The sequence below is a fragment of the Thermobia domestica genome, chromosome 6 (genome assembly GCF_964235325.1).
Source record: "Thermobia domestica chromosome 6, izTheDome1.hap1.1, whole genome shotgun sequence".
NCBI lineage: Eukaryota > Metazoa > Arthropoda > Insecta > Zygentoma > Lepismatidae > Thermobia > Thermobia domestica.
In genome coordinates, this window is record NC_137459.1 from 303,561,030 (window position 1) to 303,585,476 (window position 24,447).

The window sequence follows — 24,447 nt, forward strand, 5'->3', positions numbered from 1 at the left end:
ACAATCACCAGATCTGAACATCATTCAGCCATTGTGGTCTGAGTTAGAAAGGCGTGTTCGGTCTCATTACCTTCCACCAGCATTCCTTAAGGAACTGGAACATGTTTTGGAAAAACAATGGTACAAAATTCCACACACCATGATTTAGGAGCTGTATACGTCCATTCCAAGTCAGATCCAAGCTGTTTTGGACGCAAAAGGAGGCCCCATACCATACTAGGTATGATTTTCACACTTATGCAAACTGTACATGCATAGAGTAGGTGTGTAATTAGAGAAGTACTGCACAACAAACTAGTTTATTTCATAAAATACCCTACTAAATAACCGTATAAGAAATGAGAAATGGGTTCCGATACGTAAAAACCTATATTTAAAATACTCTAACTTTTTTCAAATTTTCATGAAATTTCCTGACTTTTCTAAGATTCTAGTTTTTATTCTTTATTCCTTTTAGGTCAGTGGAAACCATGAGTAAGTGCTTTCTTCCTAAATCTCCAAATTTTACAATCTCAATTATATGGAGTGAGTCCATCGCAAAGTTTAAGGGTACGCGTATCCCCCCCAAAAAAACACCTCTCTCTCTCTCTCTCTCTCTCTCTCTCTATATATATATATATATATATATATATATATATATATATATATACATATATATATATATATATATATATATATATATATATATATATATATATATATATATATATATACATAGTATGTATGTGTGTGTGATGATGTTCTTTCGTAGACCACGTGCATGTGAGCAGTAAGACTCTTTTTTTTTAATGAAGAGCATACCTTTTTTTATTAAGCTTCAGGAGTACAGTAAAAGAGCAACACAAATATGAATGTCGCTTTCTGCATTAACTTTGCCTTCTGATTTTTTTTTTTTTTTTTTTTACAATATTACAAGTTTCCTAGTTCAAGAAAAAAAGCCACACGATAAAAATACTTGAAAGCGTGACATGTTTAACTCACAACTAGCACTAGAAAAATTAAATGAAACTAAGTTTTCTTTTAATTCAATGCTTTGTTACTAGCAACATATTTATTTAGTTATGAAAGAGAGAGAAAGAGATGGAAAGGTAACGTTGTTTGTGACCAAAAAAGGACAAATGCCATTGGCTAGTCACAGGGAAAAATAAAATATTTTTTTTCTGAGTATTAAGAGAATTTGCGTATCACACAAGGTACTGAAATTAATTTGAAGCATTTACAAGCCACCAGCCTTGACAGCATGCTGTGTCAACATCGCACATTTACACGATACCGAGAAATACCTACATTTTGACCATGATTTATAAGTAAGTAATGCGAGTATATAACGTGTTTTGTTACGCAAAATTTAATGGAAATACGGTCTAATATGTTACAAAAAAGCCTAAATTGCTACCAAATCAAATGAAGTGAAATACAATTATTTAATTTAACGTTCCATGCTTATATCCTTTACACTACGGTTAGTGAATGATAGTGAAATTAAAATTTTAGTCCTCTCTCCCTAAAATAATATTGAAGCTGGAACCACGTCTATCAAAGGCGCATGCGCTAGCCAGAAAACCAATTGGGTTATATAGAATCATATTCACAGCGATGGGTATATAATTTTTCCTATATTTATATATACTCGGAAAATCGGCTTTTCAGTATGTATCGTAGTCATATTAACATGTGTATTTCATATTATTATTATTATTATTATTATTATTATTATTATTATTATTATTATTATTATTATTATTATTATTATTAAGCATTCGGATTGTTGGCAGGTTCTGGGATTAACAGGAAATACTCCTTTCTTAGGTTAAGGTCTCTTCCTGTCACTTTTCTCGATCTGCAGCTTCCTCCTTTAACTCCCAATATGTTTTAATATTTCTCAAATCATCGATGAGTCGTGTTCTGTTTCTTCCTACACCTCTCTTTCCTTCCATCTTTCCCTCTATGGCGGTATGGAAAAGACAATTTCTTCCCAAGATGTGTCCAATCCAGTTGGTCTTTCAACAAAGGATGCTGGTTAAGAGCATTCTCTTTCCTCCTGCTCGTTTTAAAACATCTTCGTTTGTTAATTCCTCCTCCCATTTTATCTTCTCAAATATTCATCCAACACATATGTAAGCTCATTAAATGTTTCTTCTCTAACTTCCGTAATGTCCGAGTCTTTAAACCACCAAAATCTGATGGTTCAAACCGATTCAGTACCCCAATATTGAGGTTGAGAAGGCTGAGCCCTTACAATATTTGAGTGCCCCTTTTCCTCTTGTTATTTCTGCAAAACAATTTACTTGTTTAAGTTCTAAAATTGACTACTAAGGTGCATTTTCGTTCTGGTAATATAAGTTATCAAGATAGTTAACCCAAACAAGAACCGATTTTTTTTTCGAGTTAGGATTTAGGATTTAGATTTCTGGGCTCTCGGCATCTTATGGCCATTTAGCCCGTTACGTTTGAGGGATGACGTCCCTCGGCGAGCACACTATCCGGGGAAAGGGAAGGAAGAAAGGATTGGAGAAGGAAAGAAGCGGTCTGTGACCTATAAGTCAGGTACCACCCCGGCATTTACCTGGTATGAATGAGGAAAACCCAGCGAAACATCATTCAAGGTGGCTGGCCTGAAAAAGCTGTTACACTTTTTCGACCGAGTGGATTTTTTTTTTCTCGAATTAACTTTGCGTGTGGCTGTTTATGCCATATGTACAGTATGTTTGTGTGATTCATAAATCCGCGGTACAAAAAGTGCATAATAATTACTGCGTACTAACAAAATATACTTTGATACTGATTGAAACATCTCCTAATGCATTTATAGGCATAATACATGCAACCACATCATTATCACTCTAGTTTATTTACTTAATAAGCATTTCACAATGACCAGCAATATTTCAAATTTGTATCATAATATGTCAGATATTCAGTGGGTGTTCTAATAGCCAAATACCTTTAAATCCCAGAACCTAGTTTCGGGGGAGGGGGCATGGTAGCTCAGTGGTTTACCTCTGATGCATGGTGCTCCTGGTTCTATCCCCAGCCAAGTGTGATTGTGGTGTTTTTTCTCGGGGTGCCTCCGTTTTCTTCCATATTCTAATTTCACTTGCCTTAATCATCTGTCTCTGTTAGCCTAACGGATATAATCATGGGACGTTAAACTGGAAAATTGCATTTCATTTTCACAGTCTAATTGCTGTCGCGTATTATTTTGATGCAGGAGATCCTGTATTCAGTTCCCGCTAAAAATCATCAAACGCTGGTTCAGAGTGTACTTTAAACAGTAGTTATCGTTCTACATGGCTCCGTTGCTGACGGAGGAAGTAAATACAAATCAATCTACTGAATATATATCACTGATTTAAATATTTACATATTACAGGTTTCGAAATTTGATCACTTATAATTGTCTATATCAGTGTTTCTCAAAGTGTGGGTCGCGACCCATTGATGGGTTGCGTGTTGCTTTTGGTGGGTCGCGAGAAGCTTTTCCTTTCAATTATGAAAATTTTATTTTGATGGAGAAACATGTTGTAAAGTACTATTCAGAAAATGAAAATTGGAAGCATTTGTTAATCAGTTGTAGAGTAAGTGGTTACTCAAAGCCCTGCCCTATTGTATAGTCAGTAGAGATGCTGGGTTAGGATGGAAAGAAAGTGGGTGAGTCAAACTCTGTCACAGGGAAGGGCATTGCGTCGGAAGTAGTGTTAGCTCTCTCCATGGAAACACTAACCATCTATACGCATGCGTATAATTTCATATAATAGATAAAGTTATTGAAAAAGAAATTTACGTTACACTTGCTCTATCATCAGCGACTGATATTCCCCTACCAACATGGCCACTGTGTCCAAAAATTTACATTACAGTACGATAAAATAAACCAACTAAATTTTGCTTTATTAAAATAAGCATCGATCTTAACTTTGTAACATTCGTGGTCGCTCGGGGTGTTTACAACATTCCAAAATAAATTTCTTGTTAATCTTTCATATGGACTGTTATTGAACTAACTGGAATAAATACAGCTGTCTCCTTGTACCTCCTGATAGCAAATTTTGAAATTTAATGTTTGTAAAAGCAAAATATATTATATTTTTAAAATGAGTAATTCAATGTTCTTTAATTTCCTGGAGAAGTCTTGTAGAAGAGTAACATTGAAAACAGCAATTATGACTTTCTAAACATTTGAAACATTCGTAATCGAAAAATAAGTGAATCCAGACGATCCCGTAATTTCTGGAATACCCGCACATTTGGAGGCATTGTAAGAATATTTTGAATGTTACTTTCTTGAAGATAAGGAAAAATGTAAGCAACAGAAGTGGATTGCAAACCTATTTGTCAGTGGCATTTCAACTTAAATATCAGTCAAGGCTGATGAAAAACTAATCGTCCTATCACAAGATGTCTCACTTCAGACGAATTTCAACCCCAAGAAGCTCGCACTGTTTTGGCTGTCCGTTCAGCAAACCTATCCACAACTTTCTACTGAAGCTTTGAAAGTCCTACTCCAATTTAGTTCTTCCTATTTATTTGAAGCTGGGTCTTCAGCAATCGTGGGTATAAAGACTAAACACAGAAACCGACTGCAAGTGTGCAATTCCTTGCGGCTGAAAGTAACTCGAATCGGCGTGAATATCAATGCAGTTATTAATAAATATCGAAAACAAGTGCATGCATCGCATGCGTCTCATGATGAACAGCAGTACAAATATTTTGATATACCATAACTTTTTGTATATCATGTATATTTTTCCTAATTTTTAGTCTAGGAAAGAAAATAAATTATAGATATGATTTACAAAATTTAATTGCTTTGAAATACACTACTATTACGTAGAATGTGAATGTGTATTTGAATTAAAGTAGGTGGGCCACAGAATACCTTTTTATTATTTAATGTGGGTCGCTGTAAGAACAAGTTAGAGAACCACTGGTCTATATGATTTGTCGAAAACTTGATTTATGTATGCAAATACCGAATCAGAGTAAATTATATTAAGAAATACTTGAGAATTCTATATCTTATTAGTGTTTTCTGACGACATCGTCAGCTCACCTCAAAGATAGGTCTAAAAACAAGATATAATATGTCGGAGCGTGTGTGCTCACAGCAAGTTTGTCAGTCTTCTGTGCAAAGTCTATCAAAGTGCAATTTTCTATTAGTATTTCTGGAACCAGTAGTTCCCGTGTTTCTTTCTGTAGGAATTTCCTAAGCACAAAATACTGGATGTTGTTCTTATTCACAGTTACTATTAGGTAAGGGCGCACGCACCGGGGTCCACCTGGTCCAGACCCCCAAAACTTCCGAACTCAATACACAATTTGTACACTTTCTCAATAAAACTATATTTGTTTAACGCGGAAATGATTGATGTAACCTTACACTTCATTTGTATTTTTTTCTCTTACAAAAACGATTTAGTTCTCTAACTTTTTTTCTGAAAATATACGTGGAAGTGTTTTAAATTGCTTATCGTCTTTTTGAGTGCAGAATAATATCAATTCAATACTATATAGACGTAGATTTTTGTAGTATTGGACTCCTCCCAACAAAAGATTTTAGGTGCTTGCCAGCTATTAAGTACTGAACATAATATTTTCTCTGATTGCCACTTGTGGTTGCCTCTTGAGAACAAATATTGTTATGTTCTTAGGAGGTTGATTCACAATGCCTAATTAAACATATTTACGCATATTGAACATTGGAAGCATCTTAGCATTAATTGTATAAAGTACAATCATAAGCTGATTCATTATATATGTTAAAGAACACGAAGAAGTTAATTTCTTCAAACATAAGCTCTACCACTTGCGTATTTTCTTTCTAATTCAAGTAAGTTATTGTTGACAGCGTTAAACAAAATGCTATTTCTCTGCAATTCCTCAATATTGTTCCATTTCCATTCAAATTGTGTACTATTTTGTTACTGGCTTCTTATTTATTTTACTGCTGTGGCCTGAAATTGTATATACCAGCATATAAGAAAATGCATTGAGATGTTGTTTAACTTTTTGATGAACAGCTTTTGAAACCATATTTTGCTACTTCGAGAAAAGAAAGCATTTCAACGATTGCGTCTTTAGACACAATATTCAGAAAAGCAAAATCAATATGTAATAACAAATGTATTGTAATGATTCATTTTTGAAGTTATTTACCACAAGTCGGTTTTGCATTTTTAAATAGTAAAACACACATACTTGCGTCTCGGCTGGCTTCGAAAAGAAAGACGATCAATAACGATCGTCATCAAAGCGGCTAAGAAATTCTATTCTCTTTGGTAACGGTAATATTCTTGGCATAAAATATGTAGAAGAACGAATTGAATTCGAAGTCTCACAGAGGAAACAACGAAATGAATTCTGCATTTTCTTATTGGCTCTTGAGAGCTCAGAACGTTTCGATAAGACTATTCAATTCTTCCGACTCAAGTCCTATCAGAAAATAATGACAGTTGACTAGAATAAGAAAGTGTTTCTCGTATGAGAAATATAAACTGCACTCGTTTGTTTTCATTAGTATAAGACGTTCAACATTTGGAGAAGTAAAGGTTACGGTTTTATGTCAACTCAGATGTTTTGATTTTCTTTATTTGTGTTTGTTTTCTTTTTTTTTCACAATTATATAGCAATAAAAATGCACTGGCGTGATATTCATGGACAACTTTAAAAATTTGTTAAATTTTCAAAAATAAGAATTGAGGTATTTTTAATTTTGCGTCCTTATTAACACCGAGGTTATGAAGGACAAGACCTAATATTACCGTGAATTCTGAACCATGCCTAAAACTTGAATTCGGTGCAATTGAATGGTAAGCAGACCATCAGGTAAGACCCGCTTCGAATCACACTATTATTCCTTCAAGAGAGCTCGATTAGAAGATAACACAATCGATCCAGGCTCCAGAATAAGAGCTCATGTTATTGTCGGAAAAGCATGCTTAAAGAGACGATGCTATATTAACTGGAGTTCAGAGTAGATATTCCTCTTGTACGTTTAAGCAAAGCTGGTGTCTGACAGCTGCAAGTGTTATAAACAAAACAAAGGAAAGGGTTGTTCGTCAATCACTGCCCTATTCTTCCACGCTGTTTCTAAATAAATAAGATTGCTGACTGCTGCGTTGCTGGTAGTTGAATGTTGAATATTTTCCCAAATATCCCGCGTATTATTGTTATTTTGTTATTTGAAAACCATATTCCAAATCATCTTGCAACATTATTACGATTACAGAACTATAACCTGTTAAACATTTTAAGTTTGCCCCCAGAGTTTGTAATGGGTTAAACAACATATGCAATCATTATTATCTCACTGCACTTCACTATAACTACCTAGATATTATAATAGTTCAAAGTTTGGTCATACTACCTTTAAATACTTCGAAGAATGCAATGCTAAGCTTGTCTTCAAGACACGAGTAGAGCCTATCTCGTTTTGAGAATGTACCGGTATTTGTTTCTATTGCAGGAGTTCTGTCTTGTCTCGGAACTCGTCACGAAAACGATGTCTCGTCTCGTGGATAACTCCAACTAATAATGATCATGTGTTGAACCGTTTTTAGGTCACTGTTTCTCAAGAAAACGATTGACCATATACATCACGCACCAAATTCATCTGCATTATCGTTGTTAGAAGTGTTCAAAGTTTAATTTATGAAGCTATAACTAATCTATTGACAGGTGTAAGCAGAGATAACGGCTGTTAATAATAACAATTGAGACAGCACTCGACCATTTGTAATGAAGCTCGTGACCAATTATAAGCATATATTTAAAAATAACACTATAGATACTGCATGCATACAAAAATAATTATTACATGAACAATCAACGTGCAACTTTGGCCATTGTACCACAACATACATTTGGAGGAATTAAAACTAATATGCAAGGCAGCGAAAAATCTAGCTACCAACTTAAATTGTATAACTACTGAATGAAAACATATAACATTTTCATTTAGATTTTAGTTACGACTTCCATTCTGACATTTATATTACATCATTTTTTTTTCGTTAAATGATAATAGACAATCTTATTTTAAAATTAAGCATGGCTTTGTGAAGAACATCTGTATCATGGCTGTAATGGTAAAAGTTGCATGTTCTATAACTGACTTTAAAATAAAAAACATCGGCCTTGATGAACGGATTTACAAATCATCGTGCAGACATAAATTGACGCAAATGCTTCCCCAAATTTTGTAATTTAGTTGGAGAGATTAGTTCTTTGAAATTAGTAGGTACGTTTTGCGCCATACTATATGAAGCAATTGCTAGAATATCATTCCCAAGGATGTGACCATAATCATAGCAATCTTGGTTTAAAATAGCATGCACTATAACTACTATTAATCTGAAGAAAAAATGGTTATGCTCTTTCAAACAGTCTGAATGGAAGAAATCCAAATGTGTGGGACGTTGTTTTCGCTATTCTCTATCGTAACCATTTTGCTTTAAAACCATCTGTATTTTGACACCAATCAATATGCTAAAATTGGCTGATATTGTTCAAACTATTATGAAAATAGACGAATATTAGCAACGCTCGATCAACTAAACTTTGGTTAGTTAACGTCTATGATAACTGACTAATTAACTCACAAAATAAATAAATGTGGAGTTGTTATATGTATATTTCTCACACAATATAAAGTGTATCAAACAAATATTTGCAGCATTAACATCTGTAATAGTTTTTTTTCTATATTAAACATAATTGAAAATTTAGAATTCAAAAATACTAACCGTTATGAAAAGTAGGTATTGTTAGAATGAAATTGTTTACGTTTAGCTTTTCAGTGCTAAGTCAAATATCAATTTGTAATAAGTAGAGCAATATTTTCTCTTGAAATGTATTTTCAAATTTTGTTAAACTAATAAATGAGTATAATACAGAGCATTATTTATATTCGGAGACATTTTGAGCTTGAAAATTTAGAATATGTAATAAAATGATTAGCTTACTTCGCAAAATATGTGAAAAAAAGAAGTAAAACAGAAAACGAAAATAAATAAAATGTTAGTAACCGATGACAATTTATTTTTTTCTATAACATGTATTTTGAGCAACAGAACCCCTTTTAAAAATCCAAGGGTGCGCAAATTGCACCCTATTGGTAGTCATACTCATGACTCAATAAAACCAACAACCAGCAAATTATATTCTATTCGAAGCAATCTGCGTTATCACTCTACACGTCATTTCTTTTTACGATCACATATTATCCTAGATCAGTACGGTATTGCATAATTTCTGTTGCGCGCGCGCTCATGAAACATCGTGATGTGCGTCTACTACAAGGTAAACCAGTCCGCAACACTCACAACATAACTTCGTGTAAACTGCATCGATATCCACGGAGAATTGAACTCAAATCTCCAGATGGTTGAGTTAATCATTATACCTTTTATAGTGTACGGTATTGTATTAAAAAAAGAAAGAAAGAAAGAAAGATTGAGCGAACTTTGGAAACTTCTCAACAAAATGAACATTTAGAATTCTTATAAAACTCAAAGGAAAGGGGAAATAAACTTTCATTAAAATGTTATGTCTGCAAGAAATTTGCGTATGTAATGGGATAAATTCGAAATCGGTTAGTATTGTGAGTCCCAAATTAGTCAAGACCATTCACTAGAGATTGGACTCGAATCCTGATCTCACGTATTAAAGGCGCCAACGCTAATCACTTAAGCCAGGAAAAAGTTCATTTTGACGTACAAGTTATCCACATTAGTACTTTCCTTTAATTATATATATTCTTTCTTGGATATTTTAATGTTATAATAGAAATATTAAGAACATAATGTTAGAAATAAATTACGTAAACGTGTTAGCCAGTGGACGTTTACAAAGTTTCAGCACTTTTGTCTTTTGAACTAAGGAAAAGCACTGAAAACAAAAAGCTGAAATGCCTGCCAAATGGATATAACAGAAACTTCCTGATTCCGAAAGAACATTGCTAACACTTTATATACGTATACTCGCTGAGTACGTGGATATGCGATATTCAGTAGCAATACCCTATTAAACAATATCACTGAACTTCGCCATTTTAATAATCATGTACATACTCTCCCAGTTGTATAATAACTATAATCCAACGCCATTAAATAAATAAAGTCTACTGAAAATAGTAAAAAGGATCCTACGATTCCATGTATATAATGTGGGATATTTCCAGTAAGAAAAAAACTACATATCCTTGCACTATACACAACTAGCATTTATTTGCTTCTGTGCAGGTTGCATATGATTTAGGAAATGCTATAGATTTTAACGGAAAATTTATAGTCACCGTTAGTCATTGTCATCAGTGAAAATGTTAACGGATTGGCTCCACTAATGACGTAAGCGCATTAGGTACAACTGTTGATCCTTATTGCGTCATTCTTGAAACAACAAATAACACTTCTAGAGATGCAGATACTTATTTACTTCCTTTCATATTTCGATTTTCCTAAAATATTATGGTAATCATATTCATCATATTATAATAATATTTAGTACAAATGCATTTGTTTGTGACAGAGAAGTATATATACAAGAGATTTTCGAAAATAAAATTTTCGAAAAAAAGATAGAAGAAAGGTGGCCCCAAAGAAAAATAACAAAAATTATAATTTACAAAACTACAGAAACCTAGACTGCAGACAATAAAATCGAAACGAGCTCCCTTGTGTCTAAGCGGTTAGCGTGCGCGCTATTGGCATGAGAAACCCGGGATTGATTCCCGGTAGGAGCTCGTGTGTTTCGGAACTCACGTTAACCTGTAGGTCCACGTTTCATATAATCTCGCTGCTGAAAGGTACGCTAAACTCAAAATTAAAAAAAAAATGGAACGTTTAAGGTGGGTGAGACATGTGAACATGGGTAACATTGCTTCAGTTCGGAACATATATATATATCAGTAAATCAAGGTGATTAGTGTTTCCCACGAGACGAGACGAAAATATTCTCGTTTCCTCTCAAAATGTTGTCTCAATTCTCGTAAAGATTTTCAGATTTCGTCTCGATTTTTTTCTCGTTTCGTTTTATAAATGTATGTAAAAGAAAAACGTTTTAGATTTCTTCTTTCATCTAGAGGTTATCAGAATACTTTCGCGTCACAGGAGATCCACGAACCGTGTAATATAATACATTTTAAACTATATTTATTATTGAAGTATATTGTGTAATGGCTTGTGTATCTATAAACGTTGATATGTGTTATTCCTTGTATTCGGAAAAATATTTATCAACTTCAGGTTGTTTTATTTATTTATTCATTTATTGTAAAACATGTAACACTCAAACACGGTTTGGGATCAAAGACTTGGGTGAACTAGTTTTGACCACGATACTCGTGGGATTTGTCGTTTCGAATTTAAAATATACTTCTTGTTTCGTCGGTAACACTAAAGATGTTAGTGCGAGGAAAATATAAAGCAGAAAAAAATAATAAATACATTTTCACAGTTAAACTTTCTATCATTATGCCCGACAGTCTAAGGAAGACGATGAAAAAACAAGTGAATGATGATGAAAGGGTTGATAGGATGAGAATGTGAGAGGAAATGGAAATAACCATTGACACCACGCTGTCCACCACAAACTTAGGTGACCAGGGATCGAACCAGAAACCCCATGCACCACTCAGATACCATGCCTCCTAATGGAAAGTAGAATCTTAAAGGAATGCGCAATAAGGATCCAGAATATTTTGGCTTGGCGTCGGATAAATTCGAATAGAACACTTTCATTCCATTGGAGATAAAAGTTTGGTTCTCTTAGTTTGTTTTAAGAATGTCGCATAAGTCACTTTATTTTCGAATATTTATCATAAAACAAGCACTTCACATCGAAATACTTACTTCAGTAAACGAATAATTAGTGTTTCATCCTTCAGTAAATTTGAGGCTCGCAAGTGAACACAGACCATGAGGACTGTTCAAACCATACGAACATTTGAAATTAAACCTACCATCAATCATCATGCAAAATGAAAGAATAAAGAACTTGACTTATAGGATAAAGTAAACAACATTTATCACCAAGGAACAACCACGGTATACACTTCATTATAAACACTCAAAGTAATCGATTAGTTGTTATACAGAATGCAGCAATCTATATAATACATCGCAAGAAAACCTCATAGATAAAGCCAACATAATATTTACGCATAAGTATTACTAGTTATTACGGTTCAAACTACTGCTTTGGATGTTTTTTTTTAAGATTATAAAAGCGGATGCACTACAAGGAGTGGAAACATATTACGAAGGCAAAATAATGAATATGAAAGTATCTATACAATAAGAAACCAGACGAAAAGCCAACATCACGATATTGTCTACAGAAAACTCACGTGGTTGGAATCGAATCGAATATCGTTCATACAAGATTTGCTGTGTTTTGTACATAATTTGATATTAATATGATGTCTTTAGCAAAATAATTAATTTCATTAAATTTCGTTATTTTTCGCGCATATAATATTAAATCTTCACTTGCTTTAATTTTTGATATATATATATATATATATATATATATATATATATATATAGACAGATAGATAGATAGATAGATAGATAGATAGATATATATAGATATATACATATAAAGTGCTCCATTGGGACCACTCCAACAAAAATATATCATTTTAGCCCTATTTGATCATTGATTGCATTTAAAAACATATGCAATAAACAATTATGTAGCATGTCTGTTTCGGTTGTGATACATGATTTCGTGTTTGTTAGTGATTCTACCTAAGTAGTTCCCTTTTTTAAAACCTAAAAGTATTTTGTGCACGTGATACCGGGTTTTGATTACTGTTCGGCGCGGAATCATTATATAATTTGAACGGATAACAGTGGTTCGTATTCCACGTTAAACTATAGTTTCACGTGCCACATAGCTTCGGAGCTGAAATAAAACCCTTATTTTCAGTAAACAAACAAGTGATTTAGGATTATTAACATTTATCATAATGACTAACGTACCAATATTTGCAAACCGTAATCCTTTGACGTTCCGTGTGCTGTTTAGTAGAGAATGAAAGCGAACTACTCATTTACAGAACAAGTTATTTTAAGCTGCAAAAATTTATAATATCTATATAAAAACGAAACGATTTTTTTTTTTTTAAAGAAAATGCTGCTAAAAGATATCAGCATAGATGGTCACTATATTAAAAAAAAAATGTTTGATTGAACTGCAGGATGAGTTTCACGTATGTTTTCTCGTCTTAATAAATCAAATATTAATTTATGGCAAACAGACAGATATATTATGGTTATAATATTGGGTCAGCAGTGCTTCAATGTGTTTCACTGAAAGATTTATAAATATAGAACCATTAAATACCTGTTACAACTTCAGTTTCCGTAAATGCATGTTGATTTATAAATTAAAGTGAATAAACAGTTTTGTTTATATTGACTTGTAGTATGTTGTAATTTAGTTTACTTGTTTTCTCAGCAATGATTGCATTAGTACTGTTAAGTGCAGTTACAACATAGTTAATACTTTTAAAAGAATGCATGCAGAGTCCTTGTCGATAGAAACAGAATCTTGACCCATTTACTGCTACAGCTGTAGTGTTTCGCAAACAGTTTACATCGATGGAACACAAAATCGAACTTTGCCGAATGAAATATTGTTGTTTTGTTCGTACAATTCAAGTGGTTATATGTAAGAAAAAGGAAGATGATAATCTCTCAGGTTGTAGTGGAGGTAGTGGAATGGAGAATTGAAATTGGACAGGCACTCAACGGCAACTTGCTCTGCGGCTGAAACACTAATTCAATAGACTACAAAAGCGTAACCTTGAAGGCATGGAAAGCAATGCTAGTCTCTAATATACCGTTCCTGGATAAGGGCTTTAATCTTGGCAAAAATCTGAGTCCAGCCCACATCCCAAGTCCGGACCAGAGAGTAATCTCGGGAACTCGCGACGCTGTGAGCAGTACAATGAGATCTTGCCATCAAAGCTCCTTTCCAGGAAATACATCCTCTATCAGATGGTTACCTCAAACCACAAAGATACCTTAAACTGCGGCAGAAGCGTCTGGTCCAATCAAGTTCTTGTCCAGACTCTCGCCAAGGTCATTAGAAAAGAGTTTTCTACAGACGGTGACCACATGGAACAGAACAGCAACTGGTGAACGGAGTCAGGGTGGAAAAGGGTCAAGGAAACGAATGGAAAGTTAAAAAAAAACAGTGGGGGAGGCTTTCAAAAATAATAAAAAAAAATGTCTTCTTTATGCTTTAACTAAGGATACCAAGACAATACTTAAATTCAGCCGTTGAATATTATCTACGGAGTGACGTGGTACAAAAATGTCATTTATTTTCTTTCTTTATTTCCTCTCTTTTTTCTTTTTCTTAATGTTCTGTTTCATCACATGCATCTGAAGAGAATTATAAACTACGTGTAGTAACCGTATATTTCACATAGTGTACTTACTGCATTTAGAAATAAAAATGGAATGTCTCTTCAACAGGACTAGAAATATTTCAAACAAGCTGATTTTATATATGTATATGATTCTCTCTCTTTTCTACAGCTTTTGTTATACGGTGGCTTTATAATATATATATATATATATTTGTAGTTGAAAGAAGTGATAAAATATCTATTTTATGTTGTTTTCTCTAGGTTAATGTATTGCACTTAATTCACTATTAATAATAATAAAACAATAAGATATACTCATTAATACAATGCTCAGAATAAATTGCATATGTCATATTTTGGTGACCAATGGCGTTTCTAAACAAACTGGATATATTGAAATGCTTGAAAAGAGTGGTGCGTGTAGACGACAAGGAAAACATATTTATTCAATTTTCTAATGTGAGACCTATTTTGTTTCCTATGCATATGTAAAACTCAGAAGAAGTACTTTATTAACGTATGAAAATTACTGTTTCTGACAATAGAGAAATAAAACAAACAAACAAACAAAAAACAAGGAAAACACGAAGATGCCAAATAAGGTTTTGTCTGGATAAAAAAAAAACGTTATGCGCTTTCGCTTTTGTGACATGCTCCAAAATTATTCCAAAAGTGTTGGAAACACCACAAGCTGCACTAAAGGATATGGAAACTTTCCGTTGTAAAATTCAGAACTAATATTTTATGTACGTTACATCTTAATTCTGTCGTGTGTGGGAAATGGTGCATACTAAAATGTAATAGTTATGATTGCAAATCAGAAATAGCAAAACTAATAACTAAGGTGTTGCAAAACAGCATGCATTCGAAACATATTAAGGAAGAAATAAAATCCAGCACGGTGATAAACGAAATCCTTCAACTATCCATCCAACGTCCTTCGAAACATTAGCGTGAAACGCACAGAAATATGCATACTACTAGAGGCATCTTTATGTGTAGAACACAACTGGAAAAATCAACAAAACTGGAGAGAAATACTTTTCCTTGTGTCATTTGCATAAATTGCGTAGAAACACCAAATAATTGTGCATTCATAATCTAGCGCATCTTTGTGTAACTTAGAGAAACTATCACAATCTTCTTCAGAACAATAAATAGTTTCACATAAAGTGTTCCTGTCTATTTGCAAACACAATACACTCAACAATGTAATATTAATCAGGTTAGAGATGGTAGCAGCTAAAAATCTTCTCTTAACTATCGTTATGTGATAGAAAACACTGAACACAATGAAGGGCACACATAATACACAATGGAGGGAACACTTTGGACACAATTACTGAAACACTAAACACAATGCGGGTGGGGACACTTCACTGGACTTCCAAACTAACTCCAGGAACATGCTGAAATTTATCACTGGACGAACATGAAACTTTACTCTTAAATATCCACATTTAAACGTTGATATTCGTCTCTTTCTTCTTAATAAAAAAATACTGGCATCAAAATTTTGCATCCTTCATTTCGCAGTACTATTTCCGCTAGTTGAAATACATGTAAAGGACGAAAAATATGAAAAAAAAAAAAAACGATTTATTTAAATTCAGTTAAATATATAATCGGAAATTACTTTGTATCTTGTATCTTAAATCTTCGTTAAATGTCATTGTATTCAAAATTTTCACTGTCTGTATAACCTATATATGAGTCATTTAGTTATATAATATATGGGCAAAACAGACATTTGTCGTAATTTTAGTACTACATGCACTGTGCTGTTACCATCCTTAGAAAAAATGCATTCTACAGTTGTATCTAAGCATGACTATTAACTAAAAACAAAAGTGTCAAAGGAGTCAATTCGTGTACAACAGCAGACCGTTTATACAGTCGCCTGATAACTTACATGTTTCAAATTTGTTTAAGGTAAAGACTTAAACGACCCTTTGTGGTAATTGAATAAGTTGTTGGTTTTAGGGGACATAACCTGATCCGAGCTAGAACAAAAGCCTTAAATGTGAATAATTATAGCGTCTTGCGTTCTTATAATGAAAATAATTAATTTCAAAACAATTTCCACAGTGTTGTTCATGCCTAATTACCCTGGCAGAAATCAACATTTTAGAGGTTTGAGGTCAACATATATTTACTCTCATTTAAGTCAGGAAAATTGCCTGCGTAAATAATACAGATGTATTCGTGTTTAATTGAGAAAACTGTAAAACAACCGTAGGGAAGAAATATCACTGTTTATAATAGCATCAGAGGCATTAGCAATTGACTATACATTTTAAGATTTTTTTAGTTCTTCATTTACGGCAACATTACCGTTCCTAAAGTTTTCTCCTTCGTTTGATTTGACCTAGTTTGTCAATCACAGTTTGCACCTATACAAATTGCATTACGATATACATATACAAACAAGCATCGTGTATTATTCTATAGCAATCCTGCCCTCCCGGATTGTCTGGCTACTACCGTGTATGTCTTCGGTACACAGAGTCACGAGTTTGATTCCCAGTGGATGAGCATTGAACGCATTATTGTGGTTTGGATTCCACCTTAACCATCCCCGTCTCATTTAGCATCGGTACTGGAAAGGGACGCTAAACTGTAACGAATAAATAACCTGAATCTAGTTTAAAACTATTTCTTCGTTCGAAAATGTCTTCTTTCCAATTAGAATTCTAATCTTTCACGTTTTAATTGATGAACTGAAACTTCGTCTCGTAATATTCTGTCGGTTATCTGCTGCTGGAATTAAAATAATATTAATTTCAGAAAATATATCTGAAAATGTGCTTGTAAGAAAAATAACAAACTGCATTGCTAATTTACGTAAGTTACATTTCTAATACTGCGCTAATAATTTCTATTTAGAATCAAGAGGAATCTCACAGAGTGACTATCGATAGGATACGAAGTAGGAGTTTCCAAGTTACAAAACAAACATAAAGCCACTCGGACTTATCTCTCTACATACCTTTCTCGATACAGTTCTCGTTAGTCAGTTGAATCGTATTAATTTGAAGAATTTTCAAACGCTTGCACAATACAGAAACACCTAAATCTGTAATATACGTGTCCGAAACACATAAGACTACACACAAATTGGATGCGCCATACACATCTGGAAGAAGAAGACAAAAAGAATCTGACTCATAGGAAGAGGGGAACAACCACTACATAACGAGTCGTTTTTTCCCCTTTCTTTCTTTCGCTCTTTTATATATATATATTTTTTTATTTAAGCTTACGCAGTTGCCCGAGCAGGAAGGGTGTTCCTACCCCTATCATCTGTAGAGTCTGGGTTAAAAGTGCAGTAAAAGGCTTACCCAGATCGGGGATGGCATGAAGAAGCAAAAAAATGAAAGGGGAATGAACGAATAACGTTCCACATTTCAAAGCGTCCCTTGAACAGAAGGCTTGTCCTAATGTGCTTGTCTCTTTCCTTCTTCTCCCAGACATGTATATAGCAGAACAAAACTAGCATAACAAAAAAAAAAAAAAAAAAAAAAAAAAAAAAATTTAACCCACATTTTTACTTCAAGGAATAACGTGAATTCAATGTTAGTTACAAACTCTTTTCAATAACAACATACTATATATATATATATATATATATATATATATATATATATATGTATACCAAACCGAAATTGATTGTGTTTTATTCAGTAAGTGAGTGGAAACAATAAGTGATTGATCTCTTTTACAATGAAAAACAAATTCATTACCATATTTTGCAATCCATTTCGGTTTAATTTTAGAAATCAACATAGGAGTAGGTATATTTTTTTTCAAATAAAAGTTATTTTGTGCTCGGCCCAAACTAGCTTCATCGATTCTAAGAAATGTCACTTTTACAAAATAAAAAAGTAATATTAAAAAAGTTTACTTACAGAGATTTGAACAATAATGGTGTTTTATCTTAAATTAATATCGTTAAGAAAGAACACCAGAACTATTTTTTTCACGGATAGCTTCTTCTCCAGTCTCATCGTTGACATTCGTCTCCCGCGAAAGTATCTGGACGACTGCTCGGGCAACCACTTTCAGCAGCATTATAAATTTATCATTGAGCTACCAAACGCATGTTTTGACACGGAAACTCCGACAGGTAGCACATACCAGAGAAAGCGTGTTTGCTTTCTGTGACTCAGACTACAGATAATATAGCATGGATTTTTTTAAAAAAAATGTTTTGCGCATACTTTGCACATGTTTACATGATGGAAATGTTACGATCATTTTGTACAAATTCATCTCAATTTATATAGTTTTATTTCAATTTGCATATTATATAATCATAAATAATGATCACTGGTACATTACACCCTGGTTTCCATCATAACTAGTTTCTTTTAGTTGGTTAGTGTGATTTAGGTCTAAAAAAGAAGTACGCTTACTCAAATTCAAAGTAACTTCTCCTAGCCGATTACGAAAGTAAAAACCTAATAGAGCGAAATAGTTTATTGTCTAGTATCAGCTAATTTTAACTCAAATTTCGATTGGTTATGTGTTTTGCATTATGCAGTGCTAAATTGAATTAAGTGTTATAACTAGAAAGCAACTTAACTTAAATTACTTTTGTCTCAAATTAAGTTTTGATTATGTGAATCATAGTACTCTGTAAACGTTATTATAGACCTATGATAAGACGAGAAGTTGTATATAACTGCTACTTGATTTGCCACAATAAATATTGCAAACTATGTCTGACCACAATTAAAATACTCTCAACTTTGCCACTTAACTCTCTTACGACTTTCATAATGAGTTCCATAGGGTAATAGAGACTAATTATTTACTCCGGAATAAGAAAAATATTTCTCTGAAATTCATAGGAGTGCATAAGACAATTTTTTTCCGTATCATGATTGATGATTTCAATATGTACGATTATTTTTAACGCACATAATCATTTCTTTTTTCAGTTTAGTTACATTTAGGAAATTCGTAATCTTAAATACCAAATCTTTAGACCTTTCCTTCGAAATTGGAAAGAGTACATTTCATTTCATTGTTTCTAGAAAGATAAGAATTGTGAACATATATAAGGAATAAACGATGATTTGCTTTTAATTTCAGCTTTATACGCTTTCACTCTTTCAAAACAATACGACGTGTTAATGTTTGCCTCTCATTAAACTTGATTCATAATGTCCCATTCACACTGTGTTTTTTTTTTTTTTTTTTTTTGTTACTTCAAAACAGGAAAATGAGATGTTATTCACTGCAGATTCATGTAAGTAACAGCTAGAACACCGTATGCGATATTGACTTATTGTCGGTAACTACTTTGTTCTTCTTCTTCTTCTTTTTTTTGTAATCACTGTTTTGGTTCCGTCTATTATCTATTGTTCTTGAAAGAATGAGAACCAGATTACGAGCAGTAAAAAAAAATGTAATGGAATTTAAAAAGTAATGTTATGAACTGTTGAGACATATCTAGTTGTTTCCGCTGCACTATTAAGTTAGATTGCTCTACCAGCATATAATTCATTTATGGCAAAGCAATGTCGAATTAAGTGAGTAAAGAAATCGTCGCAGGTATTAGATATTAATTTCACGATTATTTATTAACTTAATTCGTTCTTGTTTATTTCATATTTTTTTCTGCTAAAGTATTAGTATTTTTTTATTAGACGCAAATGTGCATCTGAACAATGAAAAGAAACAAAGCTATGCTTTATGAGGTTATGAATTGAGTACTCATTATAAAACCCGGGAATTGCTCCTTTACTGTTTTCTAAATGCTTATCATGGTTTCTGAAGCCATTTCTTGTTCATTGCAAAAGCTTTCACCCCTGAAATTGGCATATTAGCAGTTCCATACATAGTGAACATTGTCTGTTTTATATTTAGAATATAATAATTTAGAATATAATAAATTAACGAGTTACGTACAAGTAAAAGGAAAACAATAAATATATAAAATGAAGCACTTTTTTTTTTTTTTTTTAGAATTATGAAATATTTTATCTGTGTGTGTCGTAGTGTTTTATGACATACTATTAATGTCTAGATGATTTTCTTTAATGAAAAGATGGAAATAAGAAAACATAAACGTAGAGACAGGGAAAAACTTTGACTGGCCTCATGCACCTGGATAACTTCTCATGGTCGAAGCGTTTGGGTTGACCTAGTTTGTGAATGAAAACTTATATCTTTGTCATTTTACTTATATTGTATAGAAAAGAAACTACCACATACATTTTTTCTTTAAAAAAAAAAACGTTTTTTTTTGTTCTACGATAGGTCACCCAGCGGGAATATAAATAAAAAAAACACGGCTGGTTGAGAGATGATCTTTAAAAAAAAAAAACAGGACAAATTCACAAAACGGAAGAAACAAAAGAAAAAAGAAAAATCTTGAAACTGGGCTCTCAAAAATGTATAAGGGAACGCGACATTTCAACCCTGGTTCCCACGACACTACCTGAACCTATAACCTGAAGTGTTAACGTGGAACATAAATATTACCATCGTACACTACTGCGATTTGGGGTACCAGGTTACTGAGCAGGAAGTGGGTTTCTAGGGGAGGTGCGGTGCGTTTGAGAGGATGAACCACACAACTTAAAGAGCATTGTGGGTTGAGGGTAGATACAAGGGAGGGGATTACATCTTAAAAAAGGGGGAAAAAGAAAAAGAAGGAAGTAAGGGAGAAGAAAACAGGTCACGGTTTTGGAGAAACAATCAAAAATGTCTTTCAATTTTGTTTTTATTTGTTTACTTTTCTAGGTAGATCTTAAATTATGGAATCTGTATTTTCCTCGTATAAAATATGATTGAAGCCATATCACATGAGGTTAAATTTAGACTTCAATACATATAATAGAAAAGCTACAACGCGTAGGGCCTAAACATGAATAAGCAAAATGCTCATATTTCGTGCTTGTGTCTTACAAATGTGTGTAACTTTGCAAAATGTATGCATTATAAACTTTATTATTATTATTTTTAAAAAGGTTCACTTTTACCGTACTATATACATATAACTACGGTATAGTTTTATCTTAAATGCGAAATAATACTAAAGTCACATATCGTTAAAACACATCGCACTTGATTTCATGTGATAGTAAATAGAATAATATATATATAGAAAAAAAATGCTTAACCCATTGTTTTGGTAACTTTTAAGTATTATATCTCTCTTCTGACGCATTTCTTCCAATAACAACACAAACACAATACACTGTTTAATTATCATTACTATTTAGTTTATAGCTGAAGGATCGTTGGAAAGGCGGTCTGGTAAATCATTACTAAGAAAGTAAATTAAAGAATTAGAAAGATAGATACAATTTATATATTTACCTTATTGTTGACAATTTGTTAAATAATTATTCCATCGTTGGTCTTCTTGGTAGTTATTTTTGTTAGATTTGACACTCTTACGATATGATTTTTTTTAGGGGTCGGCGAACGAGACACTTGCGCTGACGTCATCGCTGAAGGCAGACTTTTAAGAGAAGCTAAGGCAGTGGAAGAGTTGCCTTTGCAGGTGGTCGCTGACGAGATGAGACTGTGCACTATTCCAGCGTGGTGCGACTTGTTAAGCCTAACACCGAGCGGGAAAAGCAGAGTTCAGTTTTTAAGTTCTCCCAGTGCGCTGCGCAATATTACATATTGAGACGAGGCAGCGAATCACGAACCAGCCTCTGGGCTTCGGCCACAAAATGGCGACGCACGGAGAAGAGTGAGGTGGAGGGATGGATGAGTGTCCGTGACGGCGGTGACTTGAACGGAGAACTCCCTATCCCTATCTATATATACATGGGAGAGAAAAATGCCCGCGTACTGTTTTTTTCTCATTTAAATATAAAAAGATTATTTTTTTCCAAAACCAAAAGAAAAACGAGAAATAATATTTAAGCCGGGAAGTTTCCAGTTAAATTTATTAACACTAATTAATCATTTAGAAAATTAAAGATTTTGTTTCTAAATGATTGAAAATGAAAAGGGCGGGAAACATATTAACAGAAGCACGTATAGAGATACTTAAATATTCGGGGATGTACCTAAAAGAACTGAAATTTCTTTTAAACAGCGACTGGTACGGGCAACTAAGATTTTTTTTCTTTACAAGAATTCAAGTAGCGCCCATGAACAGCAGAAAATATAATGCTTATTATATGACAGTCATGCGGATGCTAAATTAAACTTGTTGAATATAAAGATTGCGCGTGTTTAATATTCTTTACTGCAGTAAATGTTGATAAGTAATCGTAGGCACATTTTGCACTTCAAAACCTGAATAAAGATCTAGCAAAAACAATCGAACACGATATTGCGGGTTCGATTCTTTCTCAAAAATTGCATTGGCTTCTCTTCTGCATCATCATTATTGAGGCAGAACAGAACACATAAATCATTAATACCAGTGGCAATACATTCATTTTTAAAGCTCAGTTCGAACCCAGTTCGGGCTGTGTTTCGATGAAAATATTTCGTATTTGCTCCTTCTCTCGAAGGTATTCTTCATTGTTTTATTTGGATGTGGGTACAATTAATGAGTGGTTAAGAGCTCACCATTGCTAACTCCTTGCTGTTTGTGATTTTGGTACAAAAATGTCAGATTTGATTGCCAATAGAAGCATGTGCTCTTGAGACGCCACTTTAAACAATTACTACATTTTATATGTTGAAAGGAGGTATTAAACTCCAAACAAACGAATCGGATGATCAACTTATATATTGTATAACTATTATATATACACAGCCAATTATATATTGTTCTTTAAAAAGAAAAAAAGACTCCAAATAAGTTCAGAAGCTTAGTGAATACTCATAAATAAATATTCATTAAATAGCTTATATGTGTCTACTGTTTTTGATTTCTTTGCAAGTATACACAGAACGAAGTTCTTTTTAAAAAAAAATCTAAAACACAAATACGTGTAATTGGTGTTTAAAAAATAGGGCTTTATGAATCTTTCAATTCTGACGCGGTTGGAATGAATGAAACTAAGATATAACGTAAATATATGTGTTAAAGTTAATTTCATAGATGCGCTAACCTATCAAATGAAAAACTTTCCAACATAAAATAACATAGTCGACAAGAAAACAATATACTCACCCAATAAATCTTATTTTGTTAGTAAATGACCATTGACGTAAAAAAAACAATAATAATAATAATTATTATTATTATCTGGATGCTACTAGAAACTTCCCAAATTCGATACTTCCACCTCAAACTTGCTGATGAGAGCGGGATGAAAATCATTTGCAGTGGTTTGGTTCACTTGTCTTTCTCATTTCATTATTTTTGCAATTATATATTAATATACGATTAGCTACGAGTACGAAGATTTTCTCGTCTTGTCTCCGAAATTCTTTAGAGTCTCTTCTGGAACATTCATGGTATCGTTTTGTAATTTTATGCCCTCGCTTTCTTTTTTTTTAAATTTGGTCTAGAAGTTATTTGAGCCCTTCTGTGTCAGGAGAGTTTACGAAGAGTGTGATATAACAACATTTGAATCATATTTATTATTTGAGTATATTGTGTCATAACTTTCGTATCTTTAAACCTTGATAGATATTTTTCATTGATTCCGTATATCAATTTTTCAACTTATAGTTTTTATATATTAAGTAACACTCAAACAGTGGTTCAGATCTAAGAGTTTGGTGAAGTACTGTTGCCCGCGAAACTCATGGAATTTCTCATCCAGTATCGATTTAAAAATGCATACTTTATCTCGTTATCGAGATGAGAATCGATACGAGGGAGGCAACACATTATACAGACTCAAAATAAATATAATATTACTATTCAGAACTTTATATTTTCAAAAATAAAAAAGATAAAATTAAAACAATCTAAATATATCTATATAAAATTGAAAAAAAAAAAAAACTATTTTTGTGACTCTAAATCTGCTGAACTGCAAGACCGATATTGATCAAAGTTTGAACATACATGAGGTTTAGGATTTGGATCGCTTTTATGATTTAAATTTGAGGGAACAACGTAGGGGAGGAGAAGGAAGGGGATGTATATATATATATATATATATATATATATATATATATATATATATATA

The 24,447-nt window shown here is 33.0% G+C and overlaps 1 protein-coding gene across 5 annotated transcripts in view; it reads right to left on the reverse strand.

The window, feature by feature from the left end:
• The window catches only part of LOC145688540 (uncharacterized), a 573,543-nt gene extending 551,428 nt beyond the window's left edge, over positions 1 to 22,115 (reverse strand). For 2 of the 5 annotated variants that reach the window (XM_081762923.1, XM_081762925.1), the window contains exon 1: positions 21,713 to 22,106. The gene's annotated coding sequence lies outside the window, so the exon portion shown is untranslated. Of the gene's footprint in view, positions 1 to 11,999; positions 15,928 to 17,369; positions 17,835 to 21,712 lie in introns of those variants that run through there. The other 3 variants (XR_014131933.1, XM_081762921.1, XM_081762924.1) reach the window with 3 other exon arrangements.
• Positions 22,116 to 24,447: the final 2,332 nt, after the last annotated feature.